The sequence below is a fragment of the Juglans regia genome, unplaced genomic scaffold, assembly GCF_001411555.2.
Source record: "Juglans regia cultivar Chandler unplaced genomic scaffold, Walnut 2.0 Scaffold_289, whole genome shotgun sequence".
In the NCBI taxonomy this organism is placed as follows: domain Eukaryota; kingdom Viridiplantae; phylum Streptophyta; class Magnoliopsida; order Fagales; family Juglandaceae; genus Juglans; species Juglans regia.
Genome location: NW_023357694.1, coordinates 1 through 10,286, shown reverse-complemented (window position 1 = coordinate 10,286; position 10,286 = coordinate 1). Strand labels below are relative to the sequence as shown.

General features: G+C 48.6%; 29 non-coding genes and 2 pseudogenes across 29 annotated transcripts; all 31 read left to right on the top strand.

The window, feature by feature from the left end:
• The first annotated feature begins 89 nt into the window (after positions 1–89).
• LOC118345586 lies at positions 90–208 on the top strand (annotated as a pseudogene).
• Positions 209–398: 190 nt separating this feature from the next.
• LOC118345568 lies at positions 399–516 on the top strand. Its single transcript, XR_004799077.1, has one exon. It is a non-coding gene; the product is annotated as a 5S ribosomal RNA (ribosomal RNA).
• A 190-nt stretch (positions 517–706) lies between these two features.
• Positions 707–825, top strand: LOC118345583. The gene has a single exon (XR_004799092.1). It is a non-coding gene; the product is annotated as a 5S ribosomal RNA (ribosomal RNA).
• A 189-nt stretch (positions 826–1,014) lies between these two features.
• LOC118345571 lies at positions 1,015–1,133 on the top strand. The gene has a single exon (XR_004799080.1). It is a non-coding gene; the product is annotated as a 5S ribosomal RNA (ribosomal RNA).
• Positions 1,134–1,323: 190 nt separating this feature from the next.
• On the top strand, positions 1,324–1,442 carry LOC118345577. Its single transcript, XR_004799086.1, has one exon. It is a non-coding gene; the product is annotated as a 5S ribosomal RNA (ribosomal RNA).
• A 189-nt stretch (positions 1,443–1,631) lies between these two features.
• On the top strand, positions 1,632–1,750 carry LOC118345576. The gene has a single exon (XR_004799085.1). It is a non-coding gene; the product is annotated as a 5S ribosomal RNA (ribosomal RNA).
• A 189-nt stretch (positions 1,751–1,939) lies between these two features.
• On the top strand, positions 1,940–2,058 carry LOC118345578. Its single transcript, XR_004799087.1, has one exon. It is a non-coding gene; the product is annotated as a 5S ribosomal RNA (ribosomal RNA).
• A 190-nt stretch (positions 2,059–2,248) lies between these two features.
• LOC118345573 lies at positions 2,249–2,367 on the top strand. Its single transcript, XR_004799082.1, has one exon. It is a non-coding gene; the product is annotated as a 5S ribosomal RNA (ribosomal RNA).
• A 190-nt stretch (positions 2,368–2,557) lies between these two features.
• LOC118345579 lies at positions 2,558–2,676 on the top strand. Its single transcript, XR_004799088.1, has one exon. It is a non-coding gene; the product is annotated as a 5S ribosomal RNA (ribosomal RNA).
• Positions 2,677–2,866: 190 nt separating this feature from the next.
• On the top strand, positions 2,867–2,985 carry LOC118345587 (annotated as a pseudogene).
• Positions 2,986–3,481: 496 nt separating this feature from the next.
• LOC118345585 lies at positions 3,482–3,600 on the top strand. The gene has a single exon (XR_004799094.1). It is a non-coding gene; the product is annotated as a 5S ribosomal RNA (ribosomal RNA).
• A 480-nt stretch (positions 3,601–4,080) lies between these two features.
• Positions 4,081–4,199, top strand: LOC118345584. Its single transcript, XR_004799093.1, has one exon. It is a non-coding gene; the product is annotated as a 5S ribosomal RNA (ribosomal RNA).
• A 189-nt stretch (positions 4,200–4,388) lies between these two features.
• Positions 4,389–4,507, top strand: LOC118345569. The gene has a single exon (XR_004799078.1). It is a non-coding gene; the product is annotated as a 5S ribosomal RNA (ribosomal RNA).
• Positions 4,508–4,697: 190 nt separating this feature from the next.
• LOC118345582 lies at positions 4,698–4,816 on the top strand. Its single transcript, XR_004799091.1, has one exon. It is a non-coding gene; the product is annotated as a 5S ribosomal RNA (ribosomal RNA).
• Positions 4,817–5,006: 190 nt separating this feature from the next.
• Positions 5,007–5,125, top strand: LOC118345575. The gene has a single exon (XR_004799084.1). It is a non-coding gene; the product is annotated as a 5S ribosomal RNA (ribosomal RNA).
• Positions 5,126–5,314: 189 nt separating this feature from the next.
• Positions 5,315–5,433, top strand: LOC118345580. Its single transcript, XR_004799089.1, has one exon. It is a non-coding gene; the product is annotated as a 5S ribosomal RNA (ribosomal RNA).
• A 190-nt stretch (positions 5,434–5,623) lies between these two features.
• On the top strand, positions 5,624–5,742 carry LOC118345572. Its single transcript, XR_004799081.1, has one exon. It is a non-coding gene; the product is annotated as a 5S ribosomal RNA (ribosomal RNA).
• Positions 5,743–5,932: 190 nt separating this feature from the next.
• LOC118345566 lies at positions 5,933–6,051 on the top strand. The gene has a single exon (XR_004799075.1). It is a non-coding gene; the product is annotated as a 5S ribosomal RNA (ribosomal RNA).
• A 189-nt stretch (positions 6,052–6,240) lies between these two features.
• LOC118345562 lies at positions 6,241–6,359 on the top strand. The gene has a single exon (XR_004799071.1). It is a non-coding gene; the product is annotated as a 5S ribosomal RNA (ribosomal RNA).
• A 188-nt stretch (positions 6,360–6,547) lies between these two features.
• LOC118345588 lies at positions 6,548–6,666 on the top strand. The gene has a single exon (XR_004799095.1). It is a non-coding gene; the product is annotated as a 5S ribosomal RNA (ribosomal RNA).
• A 187-nt stretch (positions 6,667–6,853) lies between these two features.
• On the top strand, positions 6,854–6,972 carry LOC118345581. The gene has a single exon (XR_004799090.1). It is a non-coding gene; the product is annotated as a 5S ribosomal RNA (ribosomal RNA).
• A 189-nt stretch (positions 6,973–7,161) lies between these two features.
• Positions 7,162–7,280, top strand: LOC118345570. The gene has a single exon (XR_004799079.1). It is a non-coding gene; the product is annotated as a 5S ribosomal RNA (ribosomal RNA).
• Positions 7,281–7,469: 189 nt separating this feature from the next.
• On the top strand, positions 7,470–7,588 carry LOC118345589. The gene has a single exon (XR_004799096.1). It is a non-coding gene; the product is annotated as a 5S ribosomal RNA (ribosomal RNA).
• Positions 7,589–7,777: 189 nt separating this feature from the next.
• Positions 7,778–7,896, top strand: LOC118345567. The gene has a single exon (XR_004799076.1). It is a non-coding gene; the product is annotated as a 5S ribosomal RNA (ribosomal RNA).
• A 189-nt stretch (positions 7,897–8,085) lies between these two features.
• Positions 8,086–8,204, top strand: LOC118345559. Its single transcript, XR_004799068.1, has one exon. It is a non-coding gene; the product is annotated as a 5S ribosomal RNA (ribosomal RNA).
• A 190-nt stretch (positions 8,205–8,394) lies between these two features.
• On the top strand, positions 8,395–8,513 carry LOC118345561. The gene has a single exon (XR_004799070.1). It is a non-coding gene; the product is annotated as a 5S ribosomal RNA (ribosomal RNA).
• Positions 8,514–8,702: 189 nt separating this feature from the next.
• On the top strand, positions 8,703–8,821 carry LOC118345564. The gene has a single exon (XR_004799073.1). It is a non-coding gene; the product is annotated as a 5S ribosomal RNA (ribosomal RNA).
• A 183-nt stretch (positions 8,822–9,004) lies between these two features.
• Positions 9,005–9,123, top strand: LOC118345560. The gene has a single exon (XR_004799069.1). It is a non-coding gene; the product is annotated as a 5S ribosomal RNA (ribosomal RNA).
• Positions 9,124–9,545: 422 nt separating this feature from the next.
• LOC118345565 lies at positions 9,546–9,664 on the top strand. The gene has a single exon (XR_004799074.1). It is a non-coding gene; the product is annotated as a 5S ribosomal RNA (ribosomal RNA).
• Positions 9,665–9,853: 189 nt separating this feature from the next.
• On the top strand, positions 9,854–9,972 carry LOC118345574. Its single transcript, XR_004799083.1, has one exon. It is a non-coding gene; the product is annotated as a 5S ribosomal RNA (ribosomal RNA).
• A 189-nt stretch (positions 9,973–10,161) lies between these two features.
• Positions 10,162–10,280, top strand: LOC118345563. The gene has a single exon (XR_004799072.1). It is a non-coding gene; the product is annotated as a 5S ribosomal RNA (ribosomal RNA).
• Positions 10,281–10,286: the final 6 nt, after the last annotated feature.

Below are 10,286 nucleotides of genomic sequence, written 5' to 3'. Positions count from 1 at the left end.
TTTCGATCATATCGCCGGTTCGCATTTGGATAGAAAAGACGCTAGTATGTCGCACTAGGATTATATGAATTTTAAATAATTACTTTGACGGGTGCGATCATACCAGCAGTAATGCACCGGATCCCATTTGAACTCCGCATTTTACCGTGCTTGGGAGAGAGTAGTACTAGGATAGGTGACCTCCTGCGAAGTCCTCGTGTTGCACCCCTCGTTTCTGTTTTTTCCGCCTTGCGAGAGGAATTGACAATAAGGACCACTCGGGAGTGGATTTTTAGGAAAATCGCGCCCTGCCCATCGTGTAGCCAAGGGTTTCGATCAGATCGCCGGTTCGCATTGGGATCGGAAATACGCATGTAGGTCGCCCTAGGATTATATGAATTTTAAATAATTGGTTTGATGGGTGCGATCATACCAGCACAAATGCACCGAAACCCATCAGAACTCCGCAGTTAAGCGTGCTAGGGCGAGAGTAGTACTAGGATGGTGACCTCCTGGGAAGTCCTCGTGTTGCACCCCTCGTTTTTGTTTTTTCCGCCCAGTGAGAGGAATTGACAAGAAGGACAACTCGGGAGTGGATTTTTATGAAAATCGCGCCCTGCCCATCGCGTAGCTATGGGTTTCGATCAGATCGCCGGTTCGCATTTGGATCGGAAAGACGCTAGTACGTCGCACTAGGATTATATGAATTTTAAATAATTAGTTTGACGGGTGCGATCATACCAGCACTAATGCACCGGATCCCATCAGAACTCTGCAGTCAAGCTTGCTTGGGCGAGAGTAGTACTCAGATGGGGGACCTCCTCGGATGTCGTCGTGTTGCACCCCTCGTTTTTGTTTTTTCCGCCTTGCGAGAGGAATTTACAAGAAGGACAACTTGGGAGTGGATTTTTAGGAAAATCGCGCCCTGCCCATCGCGTAGCCAAGGGTTTCGATCAGATCACCGGTTCGCATTGGGAACGGAAATACGCTAGTAGGTCGCCTAGGATTATATGAATTTTAAATAATTAGTTTGATAGGTGCGATCATACCAGCACTAATGCACCGGATCCCATTAGAATTCTGCAGTTAACCGTGCTTGGGCGAGAGTAGTACTAGGATGGGTGACCTCTTGGGAAGTCCTCGTGGTGCACCCCTCGTTTTTGTTTTTTCCGCCTTGCGAGAGGAATTTACAAGAAGGACAACTTGCGAGTGGATTTTTAGAAAAATCGCGCCCTGCCCATCACGTAGCTATGGGTTTCGATCAAATCGCCGGTTCGCATTTGGATCGGAAAGACGCTAGTACGTCGCACTAGGATTATATGAATTTTAAATAATTGGTTTGATGGGTACGATCATACCAGCACAACTGCACCAGAACCCATCAGGACTCCGCAGTTAAGCGTGCTTGGGCGAGAGTTGTACTAGGATGGGTCACCTCCTGGGAAGTCCTCGTGTTGCACCCCCGTTTTTGTTTTTTCCGCCTTGGGAGAGGCATTGACAATAAGGACAACTAGGGAGTGGATTCTTAGGAAAATCGCGCCCTGCCCATCGCGTAGCTATTGGTTTCGATCAGATCGCCGGTTCGCATTTGGATCGGAAAGACGCTAGTACGTCGCACTTGGATTATATGAATTTTAAATAATTAGTTTGACGGGTGCGATCATACCAGCACTAATGCACCGGATCCCATTTCAACTCCGCATTTAACCGTGCTTGGGCGAGAGTAGTACTAGGATGGGTGACCTCCTCGGAAGTCCTCGTGTTGCACCCCTCGTATTTGTTTTTTCCGCCTTGCGAGAGGAATTGACAGGAAGGACCACTCGGGAGTGGATTTTTTGAAAATCGCGCCCTGCCCATCGCGTAGCCATGGGTTTCGATCAGATCGCCGGTTCGCATTGGGATCAGAAATACGCTAGTAGGTCGCCCTAGGATTATATGAATTTTAAATAATTGGTTTGATGGGTACGATCATACCAGCACAACTGCACCAGAACCCATCAGGACTCCGCAGTTAAGCGTGCTTGGGCGAGAGTTGTACTAGGATGGGTCACCTCCTGGGAAGTCCTTGTGTTGCACCCCACGTTTTTGTTTTTTCCGCCTTGGGAGAGGCATTGACAATAAGGACAACTAGGGAGTGGATTCTTAGGAAAATCGCGCCCTGCCCATCGCGTAGCTATTGGTTTCGATCAGATCGCCGGTTCGCATTTGGATCGGAAAGACGCTAGTACGTCGCCCTTGGATTATATGAATTTTAAATAATTAGTTTGACGGGTGCGATCATACCAGCACTAATGCACTGGATCCCATTTGAACTCCGCATTTTACCGTGCTTGGGCGAGAGTAGTACTAGGATGGGTGACCTCCTGGGAAGTCCTCGTGTTGCACCCATCGTTTTTGTTTTTTCCGCCTTGCGAGAGGAATTGACAATAAGGACCACTCGGGAGTGGATTTTTAGGAAAATTGCGCCCTGCCCATCGTGTAGCCAAGGGTTTCGATCAGATCGCCGGTTCGCATTGGGATCGGAAATACGCTAGTAGGTCGCCCTAGGATTATATGAATTTGAAATAATTACTTTGATGGGTGCGATCATACCAGCACTAATGCACTAGATCCCATTTGAACTCCGCATTTAACCGTGCTTGGGCGAGAGTAGTAGTAGGATGTGTGACCTCCTGGGAAGTCCTCGTGTTGCACCCCTCGTTTTTGTTTTCTCCGCTTTGCGAGAGGAATTGACAAGAAGGACAACTCGGGAGTGGATTTTTAGGAAAATCGCGCCCTGCCGATCGTGTAGATATGGGTTTCGATCAGATCACCGGTTCGCATTTGGATCGAAAAGACGCTAGTGCGTCGCACTAGGATTATATGAATTTTAAATAATTACTTTGACGGGTGCGATCATACCAGCAGTAATGCACCGGATCCCATTTGAACTCCGCATTTTTCCGTGCTTGGGAGAGAGTAGTACTAGGATGGGTGACCTCCTGCGAAGTCCTCGTGTTGCACCCCTCATTTTTGTTTTTTCCGCCTTGCGAGAGGAATTGACAATAAGGACCACTCGGGAGTGGATTTTTAGGAAAATCGCGCCCTGCCCATCGTGTAGCCAAGGGTTTCGATCAGATCGCCGGTTCGCATTTCGACTCCAGTCACGCATGTAGTATCGATTATGGTGAATTTTAGCCAATTGGTTTTGATGTGGTAGCATCACGTAAAGACTAATGCACCGGATCCCATTTCAACTCCGCATTTAACCGTGCTTGGGCGAGAGTAGTACTAGGATGGGTCACCTCCTGGGAAGTCCTCGTGTTGCACCCCTCGTTTTTGTTTTTTCCGCTTTGTGAGAGGAATTGACAAGAAGGACAACTCGGGAGTGGATTTTTAGGAAAATCGCGCCCTGCCCATCGCGTAGCTATGGGTTTCGATCAGATCGCCGGTTCGCATTTGGATTGGAAAGACGCTAGTACGTCGCACTAGGATTATATGAATTTTAAATAATTAGTTTGATGGGTGCGATCATACCAGCACTAATGCACCGGATCCCATCAGAACTCTGCAGTCAAGCTTGCTTGGGCAAGAGTAGTACTAGGATGGGGGACCTCCTCGGATGTCGTCGTGTTGCACCCCTCGTTTTTGTTTTTTCCGCATTGCGAGAGGAATTTACAAGAAGGACAACTTGGGAGTGGATTTTTAGGAAAATCGCGCCCTGCCCATCGCGTAGCCAAGGGTTTCGATCAGATCACCGGTTTGCATTGGGAACGGAAATACGCTAGTAGGTCGCCTAGGATTATATGAATTTTAAATAATTAGTTTGATAGGTGCGATCATACCAGCACTAATGCACCGGATCCCATTAGAATTCTGCAGTTAACCGTGCTTGGGCGAGAGTAGTACTAGGATGGGACTCGGGAAGTCGCTCCTGCGGTGTAATTTTGAGTGAGCGCCTGCTTTATGAATTTATGAAGGGATAATTGCGAGGGATAGAAAAATCGCGCCCTGCCGATCGCGTAGCTATGGGTTTCGATCAGATCGCCGGTTCGCATTTGGATCGGAAAGACGCTAGTACGTCGCACTAGGATTATATGAACTTTAAATAATTAGTTTGACGGATGCGATCATACCAGCATTAATGCACCGGATCCCATTTCAACTCCGCATTTAATCGTGCTTGGGCGAGAGTAGTACTAGGATGGGTGACCTCCTGGGAAGTCCTCATGTTGCACCCCTCGTTTTTGTTTTTTCCGCATTGCGAGAGGAATTTACAAGAAGGACAACTTGGGAGTGGATTTTTAGGAAAATCGCGCCCTGCCCATCGCGTAGCCAAGGGTTTCGATCAGATCACCGGTTCGCATTGGGAACGGAAATACGCTAGTAGGTCGCCTAGGATTATATGAATTTTAAATAATTAGTTTGATAGGTGCGATCATACCAGCACTAATGCACCGGATCCCATTAGAATTCTGCAGTTAACCGTGCTTGGGCGAGAGTAGTACTAGGATGGGTGACCTCTTGGGAAGTCCTCGTGGTGCACCCCTCGTTTTTGTTTTTTCCGCCTTGCGAGAGGAATTTACAAGAAGGACAACTTGCGAGTGGATTTTTAGAAAAATCGCGCCCTGCCCATCACGTAGCTATGGGTTTCGATCAAATCGCCGGTTCGCATTTGGATCGGAAAGACGCTAGTACGTCGCACTAGGATTATATGAATTTTAAATAATTGGTTTGATGGGTACGATCATACCAGCACAACTGCACCAGAACCCATCAGGACTCCGCAGTTAAGCATGCTTGGGCGAGAGTTGTACTAGGATGGGTCACCTCCTGGGAAGTCCTTGTGTTGCACCCCACGTTTTTGTTTTTTCCGCCTTGGGAGAGGCATTGACAATAAGGACAACTAGGGAGTGGATTCTTAGGAAAATCGCGCCCTGCCCATCGCGTAGCTATTGGTTTCGATCAGATCGCCGGTTCGCATTTGGATCGGAAAGACGCTAGTACGTCGCACTTGGATTATATGAATTTTAAATAATTAGTTTGACGGGTGCGATCATACCAGCACTAATGCACCGGATCCCATTTCAACTCCGCATTTAACCGTGCTTGGGCGAGAGTAGTACTAGGATGGGTGACCTCCTCGGAAGTCCTCGTGTTGCACCCCTCGTATTTGTTTTTTCCGCCTTGCGAGAGGAATTGACAGGAAGGACCACTCGGGAGTGGATTTTTTGAAAATCGCGCCCTGCCCATCGCGTAGCCATGGGTTTCGATCAGATCGCCGGTTCGCATTGGGATCAGAAATACGCTAGTAGGTCGCCCTAGGATTATATGAATTTTAAATAATTGGTTTGATGGGTACGATCATACCAGCACAACTGCACCAGAACCCATCAGGACTCCGCAGTTAAGCATGCTTGGGCGAGAGTTGTACTAGGATGGGTCACCTCCTGGGAAGTCCTTGTGTTGCACCCCACGTTTTTGTTTTTTCCGCCTTGGGAGAGGCATTGACAATAAGGACAACTAGGGAGTGGATTCTTAGGAAAATCGCGCCCTGCCCATCGCGTAGCTATTGGTTTCGATCAGATCGCCGGTTCGCATTTGGATCGGAAAGACGCTAGTACGTCGCCCTTGGATTATATGAATTTTAAATAATTAGTTTGACGGGTGCGATCATACCAGCACTAATGCACTGGATCCCATTTGAACTCCGCATTTTACCGTGCTTGGGCGAGAGTAGTACTAGGATGGGTGACCTCCTGGGAAGTCCTCGTGTTGCACCCATCGTTTTTGTTTTTTCCGCCTTGCGAGAGGAATTGACAATAAGGACCACTCGGGAGTGGATTTTTAGGAAAATTGCGCCCTGCCCATCGTGTAGCCAAGGGTTTCGATCAGATCGCCGGTTCGCATTGGGATCGGAAATATGCTAGTAGGTCGCCCAAGGATTATATGAATTTAAAATAATTACTTTGATGGGTGCGATCATACCAGCACTAATGCACCGGATCCCATTAGAATTCGGCAGTTAACCGTGCTTGGGCGAGAGTAGTACTAGGATGGGTGACCTCCTGGGAAGTCCTCGTGTTGCACCCCTCGTTGATTTTTTTTCCGCCTTGCGAGATAAATTGACAAGAAGGACCACTCGGGAGTGGATTTTTCGGAAAATCTCGCCCTGCCCATCGCGTAGCCATGGGTTTGGATCAAATCTCCGATTGGATTGGGATCGGAAGGACGCTAGTATGTCGCTCAAGGATTATTTGAATTTTATGTATTTAGTTTGATGGGTGCGATCATACCAGCACTAATGCACCGGCTCCCATCAGAACTCCGCAGTTAAGCGTGCTTGGGCGAGAGTAGTACTAGGATGGGTGACCTCCTGGGAAGTCCTCGTGTTGCACCCTCGTTTTTGTTTTCTCCGCCTTGCGAGATAAATTGACAAGAAGGACCACTCGGGGGTGGATTTTTGAGAAAATCTCGCCCTGCCCATCGCGTAGCCATGGGTTTGGATCAGATCTCCGATTGGATTGGGATCGGAAGGACGCTAGTATGTTGCTCAAGGATTATATGAATTTTATGTATTTAGTTTGATGGGTGCGATCATACCAGCACTAATGCACCGGATCCCATCAGAACTCCGCAGTTAAGCGTGCTTGGGCGAGAGTAGTACTAGGATGGGTGACCTCCTGGGAAGTCCTCGTGTTGCACCCCTCGTTTTGTTTTCTCCGCCTTGCGAGATAAATTGACAAGAAGGACCACTCGGGGGTGGATTTTTGAGAAAATCTCGCCCTGCCCATCGCGTAGCAATGGGTTTGGATCAGTTCTCCGTTTGGATTGGGATCGGAAGGACGCTAGTATGTCGCTCAAGGATTATATGAATTTAAGTAATTAGTTTGATGGGTGCGATCATACCAGCACTAATGCACCGGATCCCATCAGAACTCCGCAGTTAAGCGTGCTTGGGCGAGAGTAGTACTAGGATGGGTGACCTCCTGGGAAGTCCTCGTGTTGCACCCCTCGTTTTTGTTTTTTCCGCCTTGCGAGATAAATTGACAAGAAGGAGCACTCGGGAGTGGATTTTTGGGAAAATCTCGCCCTGCCCATCGCGTAGCCATGGGTTTGGATCAGATCTCCGTTTGGATTGGGATCGGAAGGACGCTAGTATGTCGCTCAAGGATTATATGAATTTTAAGTAATTAGTTTGATGGGTGCGATCATACCAGCACTAATGCACCGGATCCCATCAGAACTCCGCAGTTAAGCGTGCTTGGGCGAGAGTAGTACTAGGATGGGTGACCTCCTGGGAAGTCCTCGTGTTGCACCCCTCGTTTTTGTTTTTTCCGCCTTGCGAGATAAATTGACAAGAAGGAGCACTCGGGAGTGGATTTTTCGGAAAATCTCGCCCTGCCCATCGCGTAGCCATGGGTTTGGATCAGATCTCCGATTGGATTGGGATCGGAAGGACGCTAGTATGTCGCTCAAGGATTATTTGAATTTTAAGTATTTAGTTTGATGGGTGCGATCATACCAGCACTAATGCACCGGATCCCATCAGAACTCCGCAGTTAAGCGTGCTTGGGCGAGAGGAGTACTAGGATGGGTGACCTCCTGGGAAGTCCTCGTGTTGCACCCCTCGTTTTTGTTTTCTCCGCCTTGCGAGATAAATTGACAAGAAGGACCACTCGGGGGTGGATTTTGGAGAAAATCTCGCCCTGCCCATCGCGTAGCAATGGGTTTGGATCAGTTCTCCGTTTGGATTGGGATCGGAAGGACGCTAGTATGTCGCTCAAGGATTATATGAATTTTAAGTAATTAGTTTGATGGGTGCGATCATACCAGCACTAATGCACCGGATCCCATCAGAACTCAGCAGTTAAGCGTGGTTGGGCGAGAGTAGTACTAGGATGGGTGACCTCTGGGGAAGTCCTCGTGTTGCACCCCTCGTTTTTGTTTTTTCCGCCTTGCGAGATAAATTGACAAGAAGGACCACTCGGGAGTGGATTTTTGGGAAAATCTCGCCCTGCCCATCGCGTAGCCATGGGTTTGGATCAGATCTCCGTTTGGATTGGGATCGGAAGGACGCTAGTATGTCGCTCAAGGATTATATGAATTTTAAGTAATTAGTTTGATGGGTGCGATCATACCAGCACTAATGCACCGGATCCCATCAGAACTCCGCAGTTAAGCGTGCTTGGGCGAGAGTAGTACTAGGATGGGTGACCTCCTGGGAAGTCCTCGTGTTGCACCCCTCGTTTTTGTTTTTTCCGCCTTGCGAGATAAATTGACAAGAAGGACCACTCGGGGGTGGATTTTTCGGGAAAATCTCGCCCTGCCCATCGCGTAGCAATGGGTTTGGATCAGTTCTCCGTTTGGATTGGGATCGGAAGGACGCTAGTATGTCGCTCAAGGATTATATGAATTTTAAGTAATTAGTTTGATGGGTGCGATCATACCAGCACTAATGCACCGGATCCCATCAGAACTCCGCAGTTAAGCGTGCTTGGGCGAGAGTAGTGCTAGGATGGGTGACCTCCTGGGAAGTCCTCGTGTTGCACCCCTCGTTTTTGTTTTTTCCGCCTTGCGAGATAAATTGACAAGAAGGACCACTCGGGAGTGGATTTTTCGGGAAATCTCGCCCTGCCCATCGCGTAGCCATGGGTTTGAATCAGATCTCCGTTTGGATTGGGATCGGAAGGACGCTAGTATGTCGCTCAAGGATTATTTGAATTTTAAGTAATTAGTTTGATGGGTGCGATCGTACCAGCACTAATGCACCGGATCCCATCAGAACTCCGCAGTTAAGCGTGCTTGGGCGAGAGTAGTACAAGGATGGGTGACCTCCAGGGAAGTCCTCGTGTTGCACCCCTCGTTTTTGTTTTTTCCGCCTTGCGAGATAAATTGACAAGAAGGACCACTCGGGAGTGGATTTTTTGGGAAAATCTTTCGCCACACGCCCGTAGTAGCCATGCGGGTCGGATCTCGTTGGATTGGGATGGGAAGGGCGGCTAGTATGTCGCTCAAGTTATGAATTTTAAGTAATTAGTTTGATGGGTGCGATCATACCAGCACTAATGCACCGGATCCCATCAGAACTCCGCAGTTAAGCGTGCTTGGGCGAGAGTAGTACTAGGATGGGTGACCTCCTTGGAAGTCCTCGTGTTGCACCCCTCGTTTTTGTTTTTTCCGCCTTGCGAGATAAATTGACAAGAAGGACCACTCGGGAGTGGATTTTTCGGAAAATCTCGCCCTGCCCATCGCGTAGCCATGGGTTTGGATGAGATCTCCGATTGGATTGGGATCGGAAGGACCGGGATCCCATCAGAACTCAGCAGTTAAGCGTGGTTGGGCGAGAGTAGTACTAGGATGGGTGACCTCTGGGGAAGTCCTCGTGTTGCACCCCTCGTTTTTATTTTTTCCGCCTTGCGAGATAAATTGACAAGAAGGACCACTCGGGAGTGGATTTTTTGGGAAAATCTCGCCCTGGCCATCGCGTAGCGATGGGTTTGGATCAGATCTCCGTTTGGATTGGGATCGGGAGGACGCTAGTATGTCGCTCAAGGATTATTTGAATTTTAAGTAATTAGTTTGATGGGTGCGATCATACCAGCACTAATGCACCGGATCCCATCAGAACTCCGCAGTTAAGCGTGCTTGGGCGAGAGTAGTAATAGGATGGGTGACCTCCTGGGAAGTCCTCATGTTGCACCCCTCGTGTTTGTTTTTTCCGCCTTGCGAGAAAAATTGACAAGAAGGACCACTCGGGAGTGGATTTTTGGGAAAATCTCGCCCTGCCCATCGCGTAGCGATGGGTTTGGGTCAGATCTCCGTTTGGATTGGGATCGGAAGGACGCTAGTATGTCGCTCAAGGATTATTTGAATTTTAAGTAATTAGTTTGATGGGTGCGATCATACCAGCACTAATGCACCGGATCCCATTAGAACTCCGCAGTTAACCGTGCTTGGTTGAGAGTAGCACTAGGATGGGTGACCTCCTCGGAAGTCCTCGTGTTGCACCCCTCGTTTTTGTTTTTTCCGCCATGCAAGAGGAATTGACAAGAAGGACCACTCGGGAGTGGATTTTTGGGAAAATCTCGCCCTGCCCATCGCGTAGCGATGGGTTTGGATCAGATCTCCGTTTGGATTGGGATCGGAAGGACGCTAGTATGTCGCTCTAGGATTATTTGAATTTTAAGTAATTAGTTTGGTGGGGGCGATCATACCAGCACTAATGCACCGGATCCCATCAGAACTCCGCAGTTAAGCGTGCTTGGGCGAGAGTAGTACTAGGATGGGTGACCTCCTGGGAAGTCCTCATGTTGCACCCCTCGTTT